We start from the raw sequence: 15,718 nt of genomic DNA, 5'->3' as shown, positions 1-15,718 counted from the left end.
TGGGGGCTTAGTCTATTTACAAGTCACGGGTAGCTGCTGTCTGAAGGTGACTTTTCATACCAATTTTGAAGGAGGCTAGGGATTTGCTCTCCTTTAGGGCTTGTGGAAGGGCGTTCCACATGTTGATGGTATAGCAGGAGAACGAGTTAGCGCCTTGTTTAGTGTTAAATCTACGCTGATGATGATTAGTGGAGCTGCCTCTGGTGTTATGATCGTGAACATCCTTGACCTTTAAGAAGTAGTTTGTCAGGTACATGGGAATCTTGGAGGTGTAGTGTATCTTGTACACCAGGCCCATTGCAAGATGCTGTACTCTGTCAGCTACTTTGAGCCACCCCACGCTTTCGTGGTGATGCTCGGTAAGGTGGGTCAGAGGAGGGAGACCAAGCACAACCCTAATTAGTTTGTTTTGGGCTGTTTGGAGCTTTAGCTTTAAGGCAGCTGGGGCGTCGCGATACCAGACAAGGACTCCGTAATCAATGAGGGGCCCGATAAGAGCACCTCCTAGTGTCTTTCGGGATTTAATATTGATCAGTGGGGCAACTCTTTGCAAGAAGCGAATTCGTTGATTGACTTTATTGATTACCTTGGTGGTCATTTTTTCACTGGATAGGTTAGCCTCCAGGATGCAACCCAGGTAGCAGATGTGGTTTTTTCTTTCTATCACAGTGTCACCTACTTTAATTGTGAAGTTCTCAACTAGGCTAAGTTTCTGACTAGATCCAAAGAGGATACATTCAGTTTTGCCTAGGTGAATTGAGAGTCTGTTGTCATTGAGCCAGGTGCAGATCTTGTTAAGTTCACAGTTAAGGGCCTTTTCAACCTGCAAAATGTCTCTGCCTGAGACTAGGAGAGCCGAGTCATCCGCGAACAGAAACAGATTGCAGTCACAAGCAGATGACATGTCGTTTACGTATATTAAGAACAACAGTGGTCCTAGTATACTCCCTTGAGGTACTCCACAGTTTACTGGGAGGGGGGGGGACAGGGTTCCGTTGACTTCCACCATCTGTTCCCTCCCCACCAAGTAAGAGTGCATCCATCTCACTGCTGTGCTATCAAGACCAATAGCTTTGAGTTTTTCGATCAGAATAGAATGATCGACGGTGTCAAATGCCTTCTGGAGGTCCAGCATGACCATGCCACAATATTTGCCATCGTGAATTTCACGTTTGATGTAATCATTCAAATAGATGAGGCATGTATCTGTGGAATGGGACTCTCTGAAGCCAGACTGGAACTCGTAGATCAGTTTATTCTCTTCAAGATATCTAGCCACCTGTTCATAGACAATTTTTTCCATTACCTTAGAGATGGAACTAAGGATTGAGATTGGCCTGTAGTTGCCAGGGTCAAGTTTACTGCCTTTTTTGTGCAGGGGGGTTACCTTGGCTAATTTGAAGTCCTGGGGGACATAACCCTGCTTGATAGATAGATTAATAATATGGGTAATGATTGGGGCAATGGTGGCAGCTGAGTCTATGAGAAATTTGGGGGCAATTTTATCATGGCCAGCGGCCTTGAATTGAGGTAGGGTGCGCAGTTTTTTAAACACTTCATCAGTTGACACCGTGGTAAGTTTAAAGTTGTCTTTGCATACCCCAAGGTTCCTGTAGAATTTCAAGATGTGCCTAACACCAAACAGCCCAGATGGAGCGGGCAGTTTATTGACCAGATTTTTGGCCATGGAGGTGAAGTAGATGTTGAGATTTTTGGCTACATCAAGACTATCCGTGAGGAGGGTTATGGGAGTTTGGATGGATATGTTGCTGGCTATGGATCTGAGTTTAGCACCACAGCCTAGCTGGGTTTTAAATAGCTTCCATATGCGTGACGTCGATGTATCTGAACACATGAAAACTCCACGCAGAAAGGCCCCAGTCAGTAAGCCCTGAGTGGGATTTGAACGTGTGTGTGTGTGCGCCCGTCTGTCCACATTCTCTTACATTCAGTGATGTATACTTCATTCTCGGTTTCATCTGAGAGAGAGTGAGAAAGACTTTCCCATCAATTCTCAGGCTTGTTTAAGTCCCTGACGAAAAAATCTAATCTGTACTCAGCTTCACCAAACTGCTCCCCGGCTGCTATCTAACCTTGACAGATTGACTGTTGTCTGTCCCGCTCTCTTTATGTTTCACAGGGAGCACAGACAGACGCCCATTCACTTTCTCTGTAAGAAGGCAACAGACGATTCACCCTCCCCAGGCCCAGCTTTACCTCATGTCAACTTGCTCTCTCGGCTCTGTTCTGTCCTATACATAAAACATTCACACTCGTTTTCACAGCCTGGCAAGCCCCGGAGCTTGTCACATGAAACATCTCCCGAATATTTAATCAATGCACAGAAATAATCCCTGCGGTTTGCTCTAGTTAGCTATATGCTGCCAGTAGGCCCGTCACAATTATTGCAAAATCTTCTAATTGCAATTATTTGAGACAATCACAATTATTTCATCATGATTTCATCAAAATAAAAAGCAGAAATAGCAGATCTACAAGCATACAACTTGTCACTTTGTGACACATCACGAAGCGTCAGAAATAACTGATATTTAATAAAAACAAAAATGTATAAATAAATAGCTGCTCTACAGCTATTTATTTGTACATTTATGTTATTATTAAATGTCAGTAATTTCTTTCATGTATATTTAAGTCATTTGTCATATCTGCCCTGTGCAATCAAAGCAAACCAAAGAAAAAAATCATATTTATACAATGTTCCACTGTTCAATGCCAAAAAACACAATTAAATCGTTAATCGCAATTATTTGTGTGACAATTAATCTTCAACTTAAGTTTTGTAATTGTGACAGCCCCAGCTGCCTTCCCCTTTCCATGCATGGAAATAAACACAAACATACTGAAGGTCCAGTTCTCATAGTCGTGATGTTGGCGCTACAGCGACTTGGTGGTTCTCAACCTTTTCAGGCAGCGACCCCCCAAAATAATCATTTTAACTGGGGACCCCCCCACCCTCCCTGAGGAGCACTAAGAGTTGAGGCATTAATAATAATAATAATAATAGCTGAATTTATATAGCGCTTTTCTAAATACTCAAAGTCGCTTTACAGTATGTGTAAGTGTGTGTGTGTGTGTGTGTGTGTGTGTGTGTGTGTGTGTGTGTGTGTGTGCAGATAAAAACAACAACTTTATTAGAAAAATAAAAACTAGGAGATACAATAAGAGCTAAGCAACAATAAAACAATAAAAACAAGAGTAAGTCCAAGATCAGCTGGGGTAGGCAATGCTAAATAGGTGCGTTTTCAGGGCGGTTTTAAAGGTGGGGATGGTGGGGGCATCTCTGATATGTTTGGGGAGTTCGTTCCAGAGGGTGGGGGTGGCCACAGAGAAGGCCCTGTCACCCCAGGTTCGGCGCTTAGGCTTGGGGACCTGGAGGAGGCCAGCCTCACTGGACCTGAGTGAGCGAGTCGGGACGTATGGCGTGAGGAGGTCGGTGAGGTAAGGGGGGGCCAGGTTGTGTTGTGTTTTGTAGGTGGTGAGGAGTATTTTGAAGTGGATCGTTGTTTGACAGGGAGCCAGTGGAGGTCATGGAGGGACTGGTTGTGATGTGGTCTCTGGAGCGGGTGCTGGTGAGTAGGCGGGCGGCTGAGTTTTGTACATATTGGAGTTTATTGAGGGTTTTGGAGGTGATGCCATAGAGAATGCTGTTGCAGTAGTCCAACCGGGATGAGATGAAGGTGTGAATGAGGGTTTCGGCAGCAGAGAAAGTCAGGGAGGGGCGGAGGCGGGCGATGTTGCGGAGGTGGAAGAATGCGATTTTTGTTATGTTATTTACGTGGGGGAGGAATGAGAGGGTGGGGTCGAAGATTACTCCTAGATTACAATTTGTATAACACGGTTCTATTGTGAAAATAGCAGATCTATACGTTGCGAGGCATTGTGAGAATGTAGATCGGCTATTTTCACAATTTCTGCCTGTAATATATGACAATTTGACCAGTGTTTTAATTTGTCATTTTAGAGGTATTAAAAAGTCCTTAAATTGTCACTTTGGAAATGTGTAGATACCCCCTATACACTTTATGATACCCCCTATACACTTTATGCTGGTTTGTTTACTGTTGAGTGAGAAAACCCCCCAAATAATTTGGCAACCCCCCCCCCCCCCCCCCCCCCCCCCCAGGGGTCCTGACCCACAGGTTGAGAACCACTGTTTTACAACATTGAAATGCTATTTGAACATGCTACCGCTTTGTTTGCCCTTAATTGATTCCATAGCACAATACTTTTACTTTGGAGTATTCTACAAATGTGCATGCTTAATGCAGCTCAAAGCAACGCTGTCTGTTGCACAATTCTTCGAAGAGAAGCCACCATCCTCCTTAATTCCTCCGCAAAATACCCAGCTCGACATGTTGTTGTGCAGCAGCTATACACATTTATTATGCAGTGTACTTTAGAACCAAAGTTGTAGTTATTGGGGATGTTGATTCATTTTTGATGACCCTCATGTAAAAAAATACATTCTGAAAAGCTCCTCGCAAGAACCAATTACTCTGAATTTCTTATGGAGAGAGGTAATTATGTAAAATACGATTAGCCCCGGGAACTGGTTCGTCTCTTAGACACATTATTCAGCATGTTCACATTATTCAGCATGTTCCACAGAAAGGGAAATGTTACTCTGAATGATTTTTTTTAACATTGTGTGTAGGGACATGGATTGTGGGCATGACAAGTGTAATAATATGTTTTAATGAGCCTGGGTCCCGAGGTGAGGCTAAAAATCTAATTAGGGTCCCAGGGCCTAAAAGTTCTGGCTCTCCAACAGTACCACCAACTTCAATGTTTTCACTGGGAGCAGTAGCTAGCTACAAACTTCTGCACAATGATGGATATTAGCAAAGAAACTGATTTATTCTTTGAAGGTCTCTGCATAAATATGCTAAATTCACTCGACAGGTGCTCCTTGGAGGAGCCAATTAACTGAATTAATTTAGAGAGAGAGTGAGGGGGAGTGAGAAAGAGAGAGATAGAGAGAGAGAGAGTGAGGGGGAGTGAGAAAGAGAGAGAGATAGAGAAACTTCTCCAAAACATTGAGTGTCTGTGAGCGACACAACTAAGCTAACAATCTGACATGCTTGGGATCATGCTCAAATTTTATTTTTGACGACACTTTCATTTTGTTCTATGTTATGCTAAAGTTATTTATTTATTTGTAAAGAGATACTCCCAAAGAATAATACATTCAGTTGAGAAACAAACAGCTGAGGAACATTGCAGCCACTAGCATAACAGAAAAACAAAACAGACTACATTTTTTTATCTAGTCATTGACTCTCTTTTCTCCTGTGTCCTTTAGTTATATTGCACTTCTAACAAAACATGAAATAGTTGATTCAGTCTTTAAGCGCGTCCAGCCGGAATAAAACAAATTCATTTGGCAACTGCTCTTCAGAGAAGCCAATTATTCTGAATTTGTTACGGATGTTCTCATTCCTGCATTAGCAAACTGCTTACACAAGACTGGACTACTGAGAGACAAAACGTCTAAGAGGAAAGTGAGAAATGCAGTTTGTCTCAGTACAGTGGGAACAGTCTGACAGGTCTCTCCAGTGAATGCCATTGTCAGCTCATCCTTCATTGTACACATCACTCTATAAAAAGGTCACTGGTTGACACGCTAATAAATTGATTATCTGATCGGTCAGCTGATCAACTGACCGATCGACCCAAAGGCGATGCAAGGCCTGACGATATTGATTTTCAGATGAAATCCTGCAGAGTTCTCCTTGGTGGAGGTGGCCCCGGTTCAATACTCGGGTGAATGCTTTAGCCCGTCGAGCAACCAGGTCAAAGGCAACGCCGCGGCAAACCAATGATTGCAGCTGCAGAGACATAGCAACAACCTTTTGACATGTTTGCTCAAGTTGTTGCTAAAATGATATACAGTAGATTTTGAAAACCAGAAGCTCTCATGAGGAATTTGTGTGACTGTAAGTGACAACGTTGTGCAAGATTCTGAGCATGACCGACAGAAATCCTGTAAAGAAAGTGTAAAGAGGCAAAGGGGAGGTCTTAACATTAACTTGCAGTGAATAGTCCCTGATTGTATTGTTGTTGTGGGATGCATAAGTTCAAAACATTATGTCTGGACAGGATGTTTTGGCTTGTTTGCACACAGGATTTGGGAAAGGTTTAATATATCAGGCTTGGGTGTGTTTGAACACATTAGCTCAGGATGGCTGTATGGAGGATGGCGATAGTCATTAGCCCTTTGCTATCCATCATGGGGGAACAAGTAACCAGTGGTGGAAAAAAGGACAACTTATTGCGACCGTCAGGGAGCAGTTTACTATGAAAACCTCCACCGGCCGTCCGTCCGTCCGTCCGTCCGTCACACGTCACACCTTTGCCCTGCTCATATCTCCGCATCAGTATGACATCACACCACATGTGTACACAAACCTTTGTGTACGTTGCTGTGGCAACAGTCTGTTGTTGCTGGTTTGTTAGTGTACGTTAGCAACCACCTTAGCAACCATGGTTTTACCCTAGCAACCAACTGTTTACCCTAGCAACCAACTGTTTACCATAGCAACCATGTTTTTTTACCCTAGCAACCAACTGTTTACCATAGCAACCAGATACGCAGAGCAGGGATCTCCATATATGGGCATAAACAGGTGACATCACACTGATGTCAGATACTCAGAGCAGGGATTTCTCCATAATATATGGGCATAAAAGGGATTCTGTTAGGGATCTCCATATATGGGCATAAAAGGGATTCTGTTAGGGATCTCCATATATGGGCATACAAGGGATTCTGTTAGGGATCTCCATATATGGGCATAAAAGGGATTCTGTTAGGGATCTCCATATATGGGCATAAAAGGGATTCTGTTAGGGATCTCCATATATGGGCATAAAAGGGATTCTGTTAGGGATCTCCATATATGGGCATAAAAGGGATTCTGTTAGGGATCTCCATATATGGGCATAAAAGGGATTCTGTTAGCTGTTAGTGATCTCCATATATGGGCATAAAAGGGATGCTGTTAGGGATCTCCATATATGGGCATAAAAGGGATTCTGTTAGGGATCTCCATATATGGGCATGAAAGGGATTCTGTTAGGGATCTCCATATATGGGCATAAAAGGGATTGTATCCCAGATGATGCCCTGTTAGGAGATCCACACTAACAGAATCCATATATGGTCCTACCGACAGCTGCTATAAGCCAACCCTGGCGATAAGGTCTGAGTCGAAGAAATGCTTCTTTCCTGGCAAGAATTGCCCCTTTATACTGTAGGGCTCGTTTGTGTATTGTATGACATCACGCCACACAAGGACTGTGTGATGTCATCATATCTCCATATATGGAGACATAAGTTGCTCATGCCCAAATATGGGCTGGTGAGGTCAGACTTAGTGTGATGCGTAGGTTATCTCCATATATGGAGATTCAACTTCAATGAGTAACCATGGCAAACTGTCAACTGCCCGTATGTCTTGATAATTGGTAAAACAAACTTTTGGCCTATTTGTGGAGATAAGCGACCAACGGTCGCTTATCTCCCGATTAGGGAGTCTTACTGGTTAAGTAAAAGTATCAATACTGCACTGTAGAAATACTGTTACAAGTAAGTGTCCAGCTTTCAAAATGTACTCGAGTAAAAACACAAACGTATTGGTATCAAAATATACTTAAAGTACAAAAGTACAAAGGTTTTCAAATAATTGTAGTGGAGTAAAAGTACAATATTTTCCTCTGAGTTGTAGTTGAGTAGAAGTAAAAGTATTGAACATTGGAAATACTCAAGTAAAGTACAAATACCACACATTAATTGGTACTTAAGTACAGTACTTGTGTAACTGTACTTAGTTACATTCCACCAGTAACATTTCTAAATCCAAGGGAAATCCCTGCTTCCTACGCTGGTCACAACAACACAACAGACCAACAGATAATTAACAGAGTGTCTATACAGGTGTGGCCTCCAGAGTCATGGGGATTATCCTGATGATGCTGGGGTGGAAGGTGCAGCGCTCCAGGGACTACAGTCTGGAGCAGAGACAGTGGCGTCAGTTCAGCAAAAGCTAAGGTTTGGCAACATGACTGGTGTCTTGCACACGCGCCTTCGTGGGCGTGCAAGACACCAGTCATGTTGCCAAAACTTAGCAACAGGTAAGTAGTAGATAGTAAGTAATAGATAGTAAGTAATAGATAGTATTATTTTACCACAGGAACAAATTGCCGCTGCTGCTAATTAACAATAATACATTGCGCCTTTGCTGACCTACTGAACTGGGGAATAAACAATTTGTCAAGACAGGGGGAATACAAGTGTTGTGGAGAATGTAATAATACCTCGTGAAAGCGATCATTTTGTTCTAATTTGCATTGTAGTTAGTTTAAAGTGATTTAATAACAGAACTAGAAGCAATGCTCTTCCGAGCACAGGTCTCCACCAGGTCAGGTTGGTCCTGGTGGCGCTAAATGTGAAAAGGTTGCCACGTCTTCTTTGGCCTTTAACGGCAATGTGGCCCTGCATACATGACTTGAGGCGTTTTGTTCCAAAAATGTGTTTGGAAAAAGTTGACCTGCTGGTGGCGCTATAACAGGTAATTGTAAAAAGAGTGGCATTTGTTCCTTGACATAGTGGGAATGTGCGTGCAGAATTTCTCTGTAATCACAAGCTGCGTTCATGATTTAAGTGATTTTGTTCAAAATGGACCAATCCTGCAAACTTTGGAAGCCAATGTTAGCCAATTAGGATGGAATATGAAATATCGGACAGATCTGTCTTGATCTCATGACTATAGAGATACTGTGTAGTGATTTGCATGATTTTTAGAGGAAATCACAAGGAATAATAGGAAAAAATGTGTTTTACATAAGTCGGCCTCCTGGTGGCGCTATAAAAGGCAGATATGAAAGAAGCAGGGCAAAGGTTTTTCCTTGGCCTCTAGGGAGTGCACATACAAAGTTGTACACTGATCAGTGGAGTTATAGGTAAAAACACAAATTGGCCAGTTATAGCGCTACCATGAGGCTGATTTGAAAATATTTAAGTGGCATTTATTCCTCTGTCTATTGGGAATGGGCATGCACAATTTCACCAAAATCGCACACTGCGTTCATGATTTCAGGCATTTTATTCAAAACTGACCAATCCTGCTAACTTTGGAAGCCAGTTTTAGCCAATCAGGATGGAATATAGAAAATCGGGCAGATCCATGTCGATCACATGACTGTAGAGACACTGTCTACCGATTTGCGTGATTTTTGGACAAAATCTGTATACTGGCAATAGTTAGTTTAGCAAAAAACGGCCTCCTGGTGGCGCTAGAACAGGCCCATGTGAAAAATGTGGGGCAGAGGTTCTGAATTGGTATCCAGGGAGTGTGTGTGCATAGTTTGGCAGCGACCGGGCCAACGGCGCCGGAGATTAGCTGGTAACGGACGGACGGACGCACAGACGGACGGACGGACGGACGCACGCACGGACGGACGGACGGAGGGACGGACGGAGGGGAAAACATACTCTCCCCCATGCCTTCGGCTGGTGGAGACAATAATCAATGTGGATAGTCATAGACACTTAAGAAGTACATTTATTTATTTTCCCCTGGATCCAAGGTATGACAGATACCTTGGCAGATACCTTGCCAGGGAGCGTTTGGCTGTTACTATGTGTCATCTGTTCGACACCCAACTCTAACCCTTACCATAAACCTAACCTCCGTGGGATTAGTCGCTAACCCTCCTGACGCTCCTTTGTCGAAATGATGGTCGTTCGAAAGAGCGAGATTTCCCCACCTTGCCATACCCAATTGACACCTCTGAGCAGAGACCTATGAGGACCCGCTGTGACCCTGAGCATTAGTGACTGAAACCTGCAGAGTTCAGCTCCTCCTGGCTAGCAGAGACCAACCTGCAGGGACATTCAATCCATATCTTTGATGGCCTGTGCATCTCTAGTTAGAGAGCAGCCCATGATGACCAAATGTCTGAACCTGGGCTTCCTCTCGTACTGAGCGGGATTTACTATTGCAACAACACATCATCAGCAGGGTAAAACTAACCTGTCTCACGATGGTCTAAGCCCAGCTCGCGTTCCCTATTAGTGGGTGAACGATCCAACACTTGGTGAATTCTGCTTCACAGTGATAGGTATTCAACCGACATTGAAGGATCAAACATTTGAGTGCCGTCCTTCACACGGCACTCTAACAGAGTTTCGTTTTTCACAAAAATATTCTCGCATAGGGGTCTCTGGTACAAAATCTTTTACGCTGAAGTTCTACAGGCAAACAAATATATTGGTGATAAATATCCAATTGGGGGTCCTTGACATGAAGATGCTTTCTAGTAGCCTAATCAGCGGAATCATTGTTCAGGGCATAGGCCTAACTCGTGGAATGAAGGACCAATGGTACCAGATTTGGGGTACGTGTCTCAGATGGCGGCTTCTTACAGATCCCGAGAACCAAATAAAAAATCACATCTAGCGTGAAGTGAGCAGTGATATTTATGAGTTAATTTCATCAAGCGTCCCGCTGGCCAATCACAGCACATGCTGCGAATCTTGGCCAATGGGACTCTGTGCATACAATAAACCAGGTCCCGGACATTTTTTGGGGACCAGGTGTTTAGCTCCTTCCAGGAGCTCCGCACCAAAATCATAAAACAGGTCTGAGGAAGAGGCACAGACACCTTGAGTGTAAGGCTTTGTGTAACATTTGTGCTGGGCTTCGCGTGACCTTCGTGCCATAATGTTAACGAAGGGAAATGAATTGTGTGTCGTGGCTTTATTGGCCAAGGACAAAACCGATGTACTATGTACAACATAACAGAAGAAACCCGATAACATTTTCACAACTAGGCCGGTGCCTTCCTATTATGAATAATTACAAAAGCCATTGTCTCTGCAGCTGTACACCTCATTCTATAATGTATATTGATGTGGTACTTCCTGCTTTTCGGTATTGATAGATCTGCTTTTTGTTTTATTAAATATTGAAGACTGTTACTGATACCTTTTCCATCTAATTTGCCTACATTATAAAAATTGTGGTTTGTGTGTGCGTGTGCATGTGTGTGTGTATGTGTGCACGCGCGTGTGTGTGCGCGTGTGTGTGTACGTGTACGGCAGGGATGTGCTGTGGCAGTTAAAACTGACTCCAACGAGCAAAAAAACCTGGGTGAAATGTGCCAATCTCAACACGAAACAACGGTATGTAAAAACTATACACAGCTTACAATTCAGATTTTTATTTTTTTCATAAAAAAAAAGAAATTATTCAAAAGAAATGTACACACAAACTTAAGGGACATTTACTCGTGATCCAATGTGTGCGTGACCCACATGGGTCCCGACCCACTGTTTGGGAAACAGTGCTATAGACCATATTCACACCGCGGCCATCTTGGATCACATGACTTCCTGGAGTAGCAGCCTGCATTAAAAACCATTGTGAACAATGGAGCGATGGTCCTAACTTACCCCTCACCTGGGGCAAGTTGATCCAGATGACCACTTTTTTTTAATAAGTCATATTTTTATGGTCCTTTGTCATAGACACTTACTTATAATTTCAAATGATAGCAGACATCCTGAAATATGTCTAGATGTTTTGAATTTACTGCCATCTCACTTTTTCTTGCTTCCAGGGCAACATAAGCAAAAAGTGGTTCATCTTACCCCGTTCTCCCTACTTCCACTATTTGTTATAGGGTTGTGGGTTGAATCTTGGTTATGGGGAATGTATTATGGGAATTAATGTGTTTTGTGTAATTCATTTAGCCATAGGTATTTGTATTAATTAACACCTGGCTAATATACATCATGATACGGCAGTGCTCATTTGATTACCTCAACCACACTATAACCACGCAATAATCTATATGTATGAGGCTGACACCCATTCCTACTGTGTAATGTTACTAAGAAGGTTGAAACAAAAGGAAGGGCAAGGGAGTGCAACAAGGAACCAGTACTCACTAATTAAGAATTATCATAGAAGATTACGAAAAACAAGCCTGCGAAATTAATACATTAAAAAATTAGAAATTCAATCACCTTTTCCATGAATGATAACATGAACTTGCAGCTTATTGCGGGCCAACAAAGTAAATAAAAACGCTACATGGCAGAAAACTTAGCGTGGAAATGGGCATGGCTTATTGAGTTCCTTAAAGGAGTAGTTCACCCCCAAAGTGACTTTTTTTCTATTGATTAGTCATGCCATGGAGAGTAGAGTTCAATAATATTTTTTGGTTTTTGTCACATTCCTAAGACAAAAATTTGATTTGAGTAAATTTACCCCCATTGATTCCGGATGGTGACCCGTTTCGAAACGGGTCACCATCCGAAATGAATGGGGGTAAATGTATTGTTATCACATTTTTGTCTTAGGAATGCGACAAAAACCAAAAAATATTATTGAACTCTACTCTCCATGGCATGAGTAATCAATAGAAAAAAAGTCATTTTGGGGGTGAACTACTCCTTTAACTCATTTCCCGTCGAAACCGTTGATTTCCTGCTGTACCACGCTGCGATGCCCGTAGATCCCGGAAATGTAATTAGCTTTAATCATTATGAAACAATTAAAAGTATGATCGCTGTATATATCCTTTTCGGAGTCTTAGGCCCGCCTCCTAACTGTATCCTGCCGTATTTCCGGTTCTGATCGGATCTAGGTTTCCGTATCCTGTCCAAGGCCCAATCGTAGCTTTCGTCCCATATGTTTGCATTGTAAACAGAGGAAGGAGCAGCACGGTCATTTCATCGTCTTTTTTCACGAGTTTTTTTTATTTGATAGCTGTTTGATTCTTGTGCCCGCCTGGCATATGATCCGCGCACATATCGTCTGCTATGTGCGTGAACGTGTCCACGTGTTACCATAGCGCACAGCACAGCGTTTCCAAAGTTTTCTTATGTAACACTGGCGGATACAGCAGGGGTAACAGCCTGGCAACGGATTTGTCTATTCCAATGGATTTTTTTTTATTCGAAAGCTCTCATCTTGTCTACCGGTCTATTACATGAGTCGCGCACAGATCATGCACTATGCGTGCACATGCCCACGTTAAAAGGTAAGGAAAATTTGGCAGGAAAACAGTTCAGCCTATGTTTAAAATAGCAGCATATGAGTTAATGATCCAAGGAATCCAACAAGTACAAAATAATCGTGATTGTATGACTTACGGCTCATGCACGACTACATGTACAGTATAGGCCAAGCGCTAATCATGATGGAATATGAAAAATCTGAGAGATACCACTTAATCACATGACCACCATAGAGATAATGTGTACCGATTGGCGTGATGTTTTCACTAAATCTGTAGGAGAATTATCCAAAAATGGTTGGCAACAACCGGCCTCCTGGTGGCACTATAACACGCCGATGTGAAACATTTGGAGCAGAGGTTCTTCGAGAGTGTGCGTGCAAAGTATCACTCTGATCGGGCCAACGCTGCCGGAGATTAGCTGCTCACATACATAGGCCTACCTACACACACACACACACACACACACACACACCTACACACACACACACACACACACACACGGACAGGGGTGAAAACACTCTCTCTGCCCCGGCTTCGGCCTGGCGGAGACGGTTAACAGATTATTCAGCGGCACTGCTGAAGAGCCAAGAACTTTGACTTCCTATTGCTGCTGTGAGTGAGCAATGAGCAAAGAGGAACACTTGAGGGTATAAGTGCAACACACAGTTGGATTTACATTAGCATCCTCACAAATAGAAACACCTACCGTGCACAGCACACGCACACACATGCACACATGCACGCACATGCATACACACACACACACACACACACACACACACACACACGCGCGCACATGCATGCGCACACACGCACGCACACACTAACTAGGCTCATAGATCACCACACAATCAGAATTGTATTTACTGTTTGCCTAACACAGAGCGCATACACAAACACACATGAGCAGCAGAAGTAGTAAGGTGTGACTAGCATGTGAAGAGAAGGTATTGATCAGTAGACTGAGGTAATTATGGAAGGTAATGTGACTGCTTTAGTCTGAGCTCTCTACACGCTGGAGCCACAGGCTCCGCTGCACTCCATTCACTGCATGGTGCCATTAACACACACACACGCACACGCACACGCACACGCACGCACGCGCACACACGCGCGCGCACGCACGCACAGTCGCACACATAAATTCATGGGCACACCGAAAAATTGATTTTGTATTCGTGCTTGCATACGCACAGACGCAGAAACACTTGGAATTCACACATACAAGCACATGTTCATGCATACAATAGCCTCATATATATATATATAGTGTACACACATGCATGCGTGCAGGTGTGTATACGTAAACACACACACACACACACACACACACACACACACACACACACACGCACGCACGCGCGCGCACGCACGCACGCACGCACGCACACACACACATGCTCTGTTTGTCTGAATGTTAATACTGTCACCCTACATTAATTAAAAGACTGTGAAACATGAAACACACACACACACACACACCTACTTGTGAGATCAACTAAGTTTGATTTATGATACTAAACATCACATACACATGCACACAAGGATTGACACACACACACACACACACACACACACACACACACACACACACACACACACACACACACACACACACACACACACACACACACTCACACTCACACTCCCTCACACACACACACACACACACACACACACACACACACACACACACACACACACACACACACACACACACACACACACACACACACACACACACACACATACACACACACACACGTAGGCCTTCATGCAATTTTGGTATATCTCACACACGCTTGCGCGTGCACACACACACACACACACACACACACACACACACACACACACACACACACACACACACACACACACACACACACACACACACACACACACACACAGCATTACAGTGGACCTCCCGTGTCCACTCTAACCGCCCACACAGCCTCACTTAATAATGATAAATCTCATAGAAAGCCTGGCCATGCTGAATAATAGATGCGTGTCTCCGGTCTACCAGTATAAATATATACATATTACCGCATGAATAATTAAAACATTCATTTCCCAGCTGTCTGTTAAATACAGGAAGTACGAAATTCAGTTCAGCCCTTCTCTCTGGCTCTCCAGATGTAGTTGCTGCTGTATCAAGTTAGAGTGTTGTCTGACTTTGGTTTGAACACGCCTACAGCTTTCATTGCAATCATGAACTCAGACAGGTTAGCGTTGTCTGTGCCAGTCATCAGGAGTTTACACCTTTGCTTTGCATACAGCAACAAGATCAAGCATACTGAACGTATACAGCTGCCTAGGGGTGTATAGTGAATACGCAATACACTGAAGTGCATACAGAATGTGCTGTATGTATATACACCCATTCTTGAGAATTGGGACAAATCATGTCCTACCAAAAGATTTTAAATTATTATTAACACACTCATTTTTAAAAACAATTGGGTAACAGCTCCACCGATGCCCAGGCGGAGCCCACAGCACTACCGCAGTCCAAGAACCCACCGTTTGCGGCCCGAATGGCCCTGCTAAAGGTCTCACCGTGTGTTTGGGCATCTTCCTCACGGATGACACAGGCTGGGGCACTAACCCATACTGCTCCCGGGTGCCGTCTACATTCCGGTTGTCAACTGTCTCTCTGGTGGTC

This window comes from Nannobrachium achirus (genome assembly GCF_963921795.1).
Source record: "Nannobrachium achirus genome assembly, chromosome: 1".
Taxonomy (NCBI): Eukaryota; Metazoa; Chordata; class Actinopteri; order Myctophiformes; family Myctophidae; genus Nannobrachium; species Nannobrachium achirus.
Note: the sequence above shows the minus strand (reverse complement) of the source record.